The following is a 6,000-nucleotide window of genomic DNA, read 5'->3' on the forward strand; positions in this document are numbered from 1 at the left end:
TGAATGAGTTAGGATGGTTTTGCCAGCAAGTAACAGAACATCCAACTCAAAATGAGTTGAAAATGATGTACTTATTATTATAATTATTAGATGTGTTAATCCAATTGATCTAGTCCAGAGATAGGGCAGGCTTTACGGTTGGTTGATTCAGTAACCTAACAATGTTATCAAGGAAACTACAATAGGCAGAGCTTGTTTCTCTTTGCTCCATCACTCAAAATATCTGCTTTATCCTCCAGCTAGTTCCCCAAATAACTGTAAGATGGATTCCAGATGCCATTTGGTATAACTACTTGATTCCTCATTAACACTCAGATGGAGAAGAAGAGAATGGCTGACTATCACTTGCTGTAAAGACTGAAGAGGAACCTTTTTAGAAGTCTCTAGCAACCACTTCCTCATTTATCATTGGCTAGAATTGCATCATATTCAGATTTCTAAGCTCATAGTTGGCAAGGGGAATGTGACTCTCTTTAGAGTAGTCAGGCTCACTCACTGAGCTAATATCAGTTTCCCAAACCAGAGTATTGCCATTCAATAGAGTAAAGGTGAAATGCATTTGGAGAGTCAAATACAGTTTTAAAAATATCTATCTATCTAATAGATAAAAATATCTATCTAATCTATCTATCTATTCAAAGATAGAATCTTTGAATAGAATAGAAAATTAATCCCACAGTATGATAGCATTGGGCAATGGAATTACATTTCTTTTACATTTTTTTCCTTTTCCTTACCTGTATGTAATAGTCTTCTATAACTAAGCATGCACTGTTGTTGTCTCTTTAACCTTTTACTATGGAAAATTTCAAGTCAATCCCAAAATAAAGGAAATAGTATAATGAACCCTCAAGTATCCATCACCTAGCTTCAACAGTTATCAACTTGTGACAAATCTTGTTTTATGCATTGTTTTTGTAGTAAGAAAAAAGTTGATTTTAGTTAAAAAGATGTTAAGATCTAGTCACCTACTTATTTTCTCTAATCCATAGAATTCACCTTTATGCAAATCAGTAAGATTAAGCTAAGGATAGCCCCATATTGTTCTTACCAGGTGCCTGAGATACTTCTCAAATTGTGCCCAGTGTATTTCTTTGAAAGTTTGGTTTTGCTCAGCTTCTTAGCCTGCCTATGCTTCTCAGAAATTTGTGCTGCAGTATCCCCAATATTAAGCGGAAAAACACATGACTCTAGGAACTTGGTATCAAAATAAAGTGGCTCACTTGAAAGCATAGAGTTCTTTTGAAATTTCATTTTTACTTTTAAAATCCGTGAAAATGTGCATTTTAGTCTATGTTTAATAGAAATAGAATGTTCTAAATTACTCACCGTTGAAGAAATTTGATACTGTAGGGAGATGGTCCACGTTGGTCTTATGGCTTCCTGTCTTCCGAGGCACCCTGACAAATACCCCTGTGAACACAAGGTCCCCAGTTTGAGAGGCACAGCCTTTTGAGAGGCGCAGGCTTTTTTTTTGCATTTCAGACCCTGATTCTTCCCTTTGACTTTTGTTTCCTTGCCTTTGAAACCCCATTCTTTTTAAGGACTTCGGAATTCAGTGTTCTTGCTTTTCTCCACTGCAGACCTCCTCAGTTAGTGTACCCTACCCTGGGGACTAATCCTTAGTTGTCAGGCCTACTGACTCATCTTGGCCAGGTCTGGCCCAGTACCCTGCAGGAAGATCTTGGACCCACAAAAACACAAGGTTGAAGATATGTGTTCGTTTAACAGATCTTTATTGAGTGCCAACTATGTGTCTGGCACTTAGGTCGGCCTTGGGAATAGTGTAGTTAAAAGAAAAGACAGTTCACTGTCATTAGGGACACAGGAATATGCAGACAATTATAAAATGGGCTGAGAAGAAGTGCACATAACATGAAGTATAGCATCCTATGAAGCTCAGAGCAGGGCTCCTTAAGTGGCTCAGGAATGTCTTCCAAGAATGTGATGCAGTTTAACGAGAGGGGAGACAAGGAAGGAGTGGCTTGGTGGTAATTTTCTATATTTGAATGAAAACTTACTCAGGTTCAACCACACAGAACGGTTTCTTAGAAGTAAAGGGATAATCAAAAGTGGCATTCAGTATGGGAAATTGTTTCCAGGGCTCCTTTTACACTGATCCAGAAAGAAGGGACTAGCACAAAGACTTTGATTACTTAAGGGGAGAAATTAGAAAAAACAACTGTATTCCTTTCAGACTGAACTTTTTGGTCAACATCTTACAAGTGTATTGTGTATTTTATTCGAGTCTCAGTGCTATTTACTCATGCTGTTTCTTCTTCCCGGAATGAATTTTCTTTGTATCTTGGTGAAACCTTAATCACTGGTGAGTCTTTGGCCTTCTACAAAATCTCTGCCAAGCAGAATCAGTTGCTTCATTCTCTTTCCCCTTAACCCTTTGTTTCATACCACAGGTGGAGCTTCCATCCCTATCTGCCTCTCCTCCCACGCCTTCCTGCTTGCAAAAAGCAATTAATCATTCTACCTTCTAACTTCAGAGCTCTGTATAGTATTTAAATATAATAAATGTTTTAAAGAAATTTGTGTATTAAACTGATTAAAATTTAGTTTAATTTTCATAGTCAACTGATTATTTTGATTACTCTATCATTAAGACTATACCCTCTCGGTATTCAAAAATTTTGTTTATTTTTCCTTTCTTGTTTCTCAACAAAAGAATGAGGTAGTGGTGGTGACGTTGGCATTTGTTCTGAAATCATCTTGATTAGGTGAATAGGATGTGAGACTGATTTCTCACTGAGTAATTCAGAAACAAACACACCCAAGCAATGGTGAACTCCTCTAAGGTGGAGATAGAGGGATAGGCTTGTCCACGCAGTTAATCAGGGCTGAGGAATGGAGTTGAATGAGAAAACAAATGAAGAAAGGCCTGTGCCTACCCTTTCCATGCTCTTCTACAGATGTATAGTCCTGCACCTCAAGTTACTTAAGCAAAAGACTGTCTTATATTTTTTATTTATTTGTTTATTTATTTATTTATTTATTTGGCTGTGTTGGGTCTTCGTTTCTGCGCAAGGGCTTTCTCCAGTTGCAGCGAGCGGGGGCCACTCTTCATCGCGGTGCGCGGGCCTCTCACTATCGTGGCCTCTCTTGTTGCGGAGCACAGGCTCCAGATGCGCAGGCTCAGTAGTTGTGGTTCACGGGCCCAGTTGCTCCGCGGCATGTGGGATCCTCCCAGACCAGGGCTCGAACCCGTGTGCCCTGCGTTGGCAGGCAGATTCTCAACCACTGCGCCACCAGGGAAGCCCCCTGTCTTATATTTTGACTTTTTCTTTTCCACTGTTAGCCCTCCTTTCTCTTCCATTTCAGGTATATATCAGACACAAAAATGCTGTAGAGTGACTCTTGGTACTGGATGTTCCTCCTTAAATCTTTTTCAGACCATGAAAAAATGGCATAGCAGTTCTGACAGCCTGTTCAGGTGTTCTATTTTTAATAATTTGTATCTCATACTTCCACATGTTCCACACAGAGGGCAGATCTCATTATCACTTGTGTATTTTGTTATAACTTTATTAGGCCCAAACAGAGCCACTGATAGGTAGGAAAACATATTACTGTAATAAATTAGGATTTGGGATGGTGACAGGAAGTTGTGGCTTTCAGAGACCAAAATAGCCTTGTTTGTGATCTTAGAGGAAAACCAAGAGTTGTTCACTTAGGGCCAGTTTTAAACAAGCAGAACATCGTATTTTACAACAGTATTTCTGGTAATTTTGCAAATGCTTTTGAGTGATCCTGCTGTACTAGGCACTGTGTTAGATGCTTTGCAGAATAAAAGATGAATAAAACAAAGTTATTTCCTTAAAAGAGACTGCAGTATCAGTTAACCTTTCCCTTCACTGTAATCAAAATCATTTGTAACTTCCAAAGACAGACATATGTGCCAAACACAACCTGCTAGAACTTATTTAAATAGCTATTCTAGGTTCCACAGTTCAAGTTCAATTAATTTAGCATCACTTAACCTCATTTAATTTGGACACTTCTACTATTAGAAAATATCTTCTATACTATCATCCATCAAATTATTAATATTGTTAAATATCTTCTCCTATCTCTTTTTTAGAAGGAGGCTTACATAAAACTATAGGTAAATTTTAAAAAGAAACCAACTAGGACTTTTTATCTTTGGATGTTGAATAGTGAACTCCTCCTCTAAGGCAATTTAGATAATTTACATATACATGTATATGTATTTATATATATATTCTCCTTATGATTAGCCTTATAGATTCAAAAATGGCAGTACTTTTGGTCTTGAATTTAATGACTTATCAAACATAACTTAAAGCTGGAAAACCACCAATCTAGAAGGTAAAAGTGTACTATTAAATTATGGTAGTTAACTCAGCCTATAAACTAGAACTAGACTGATTTGGCTCAAATCCAAGATTAGACACCAGTGTGTCACCTAGGTTAAGTTACATAAGTCCTGTCAACACAACCAAAAATAAACAAGTGGGACTATATCAAGCTAAAAAGCTTTTGCACAGCAGAAGAAACAATCAATAGAGTTAAAAGGCATGAGAGAAAATATTTTCAAACCATTTATCTGATACAGGGTTAACCTTCAAAATACATAAGGAACTCCTACAACTCAAAAGCAAAAACACTAGTAACCTGATTATAAAAATGGGCTAAGTATTTGAATACACATTTCTCTAAAGACATACAAATGGCCAACAGATATACAAGAAAAAACATCACTAATCATCAGGGAAAAGCAAATCAAAACCACAATGAGATATTACCTCACACCTGTCTGGATGGCTATTACAAGAGCAAAAGACATTGGTTAGAATGTGAGGAAATTGGAACTCTGTGCACTGTTGTGAGAATGCAAAATGTTACAGCTGCTATGGAAAAAAGTATGAGGTTCCTCAAAACATCAAAAATAAAACTACCACATGACCCAGCAATCCCATTTCTGGGTATTTATTCAAAAGAATTAAAATCAGGGTCCCAAAGAGATATCAGCACTCTCATATTCATTGCAGCACTATTCACAGAAACCAAGACATGGAAACAACCTAAGTGTCCATAGTCAGATGAATGGGCAAAGCAAAAGTGGTATATAAATACAACTGAATACTATTCACCCTTAAAAAAGAAGGAAATTCTGAAATGTGTGACAGCATGGGTGAACCTTAAGGACATGATGCTAAGTAAAATAATTCAGTCACGGAAAGACAAATACTTTATTATTCCAATTATAAGAGGACTCTAAAATAGTCAAATTCATAGAATCAAAGAGAATAGTGCTTTCCAGGGGCTTGGGGATATAAGAAGTTACTAATCAAGGAGCATAAAGTTTCAGTTAAACAGATGAATAGTCTCTAGAGATGTGCTGTACAATATTGTAGCTAGAGTCAACAATAATGTATTATACATTTAAAAATTTATTAAGAGGTAATATCTCACATTAAGTGTTCTTACCTTAATAAAATACAATTTCAAAAAATTGCATAAATCTTTGTATCTCAGTACCCTTGTCTGCAAAATGGAGATGGTAATAATGCCTATTTTATAGGGTTGTTGTGAAGATTAAATCAATAAATGTGTGAAGTCCTTAGAAGAGGCTATGGAACAGGTAAACACTCCATAATTGTTACCTGTTACTATTTTTACTTGAGTGTGAGGGCCTGCTTCCTAATTATACCAGTAGTCTCCTACTGTGACACAAAGACATTGGGTACAAAAAAAATCCTCAATAAATAATTCATCCAACAAGTATTATTTTTTTAACATCTTTATTGGAGTATAATTGCTTTACAGTGTTGTGTTAGTTTCTGCTGTATAACAAAGTGAATCAGCTATATGCATACATATATCCCCATATCCCCTCCCTCTTGCATCTCCCTGCCTCCCACCCTCCCTATCCCACTCCTTTAGGTGGTTGCAAAGCACCGAGCTGATCTCCCTGTGCTATGCGGCTGCTTCCCACTAGCTATCTATTTTACATTTGGTAGTGTATAT

This window comes from Balaenoptera ricei, chromosome 5, assembly GCF_028023285.1.
Source record: "Balaenoptera ricei isolate mBalRic1 chromosome 5, mBalRic1.hap2, whole genome shotgun sequence".
NCBI lineage: Eukaryota > Metazoa > Chordata > Mammalia > Artiodactyla > Balaenopteridae > Balaenoptera > Balaenoptera ricei.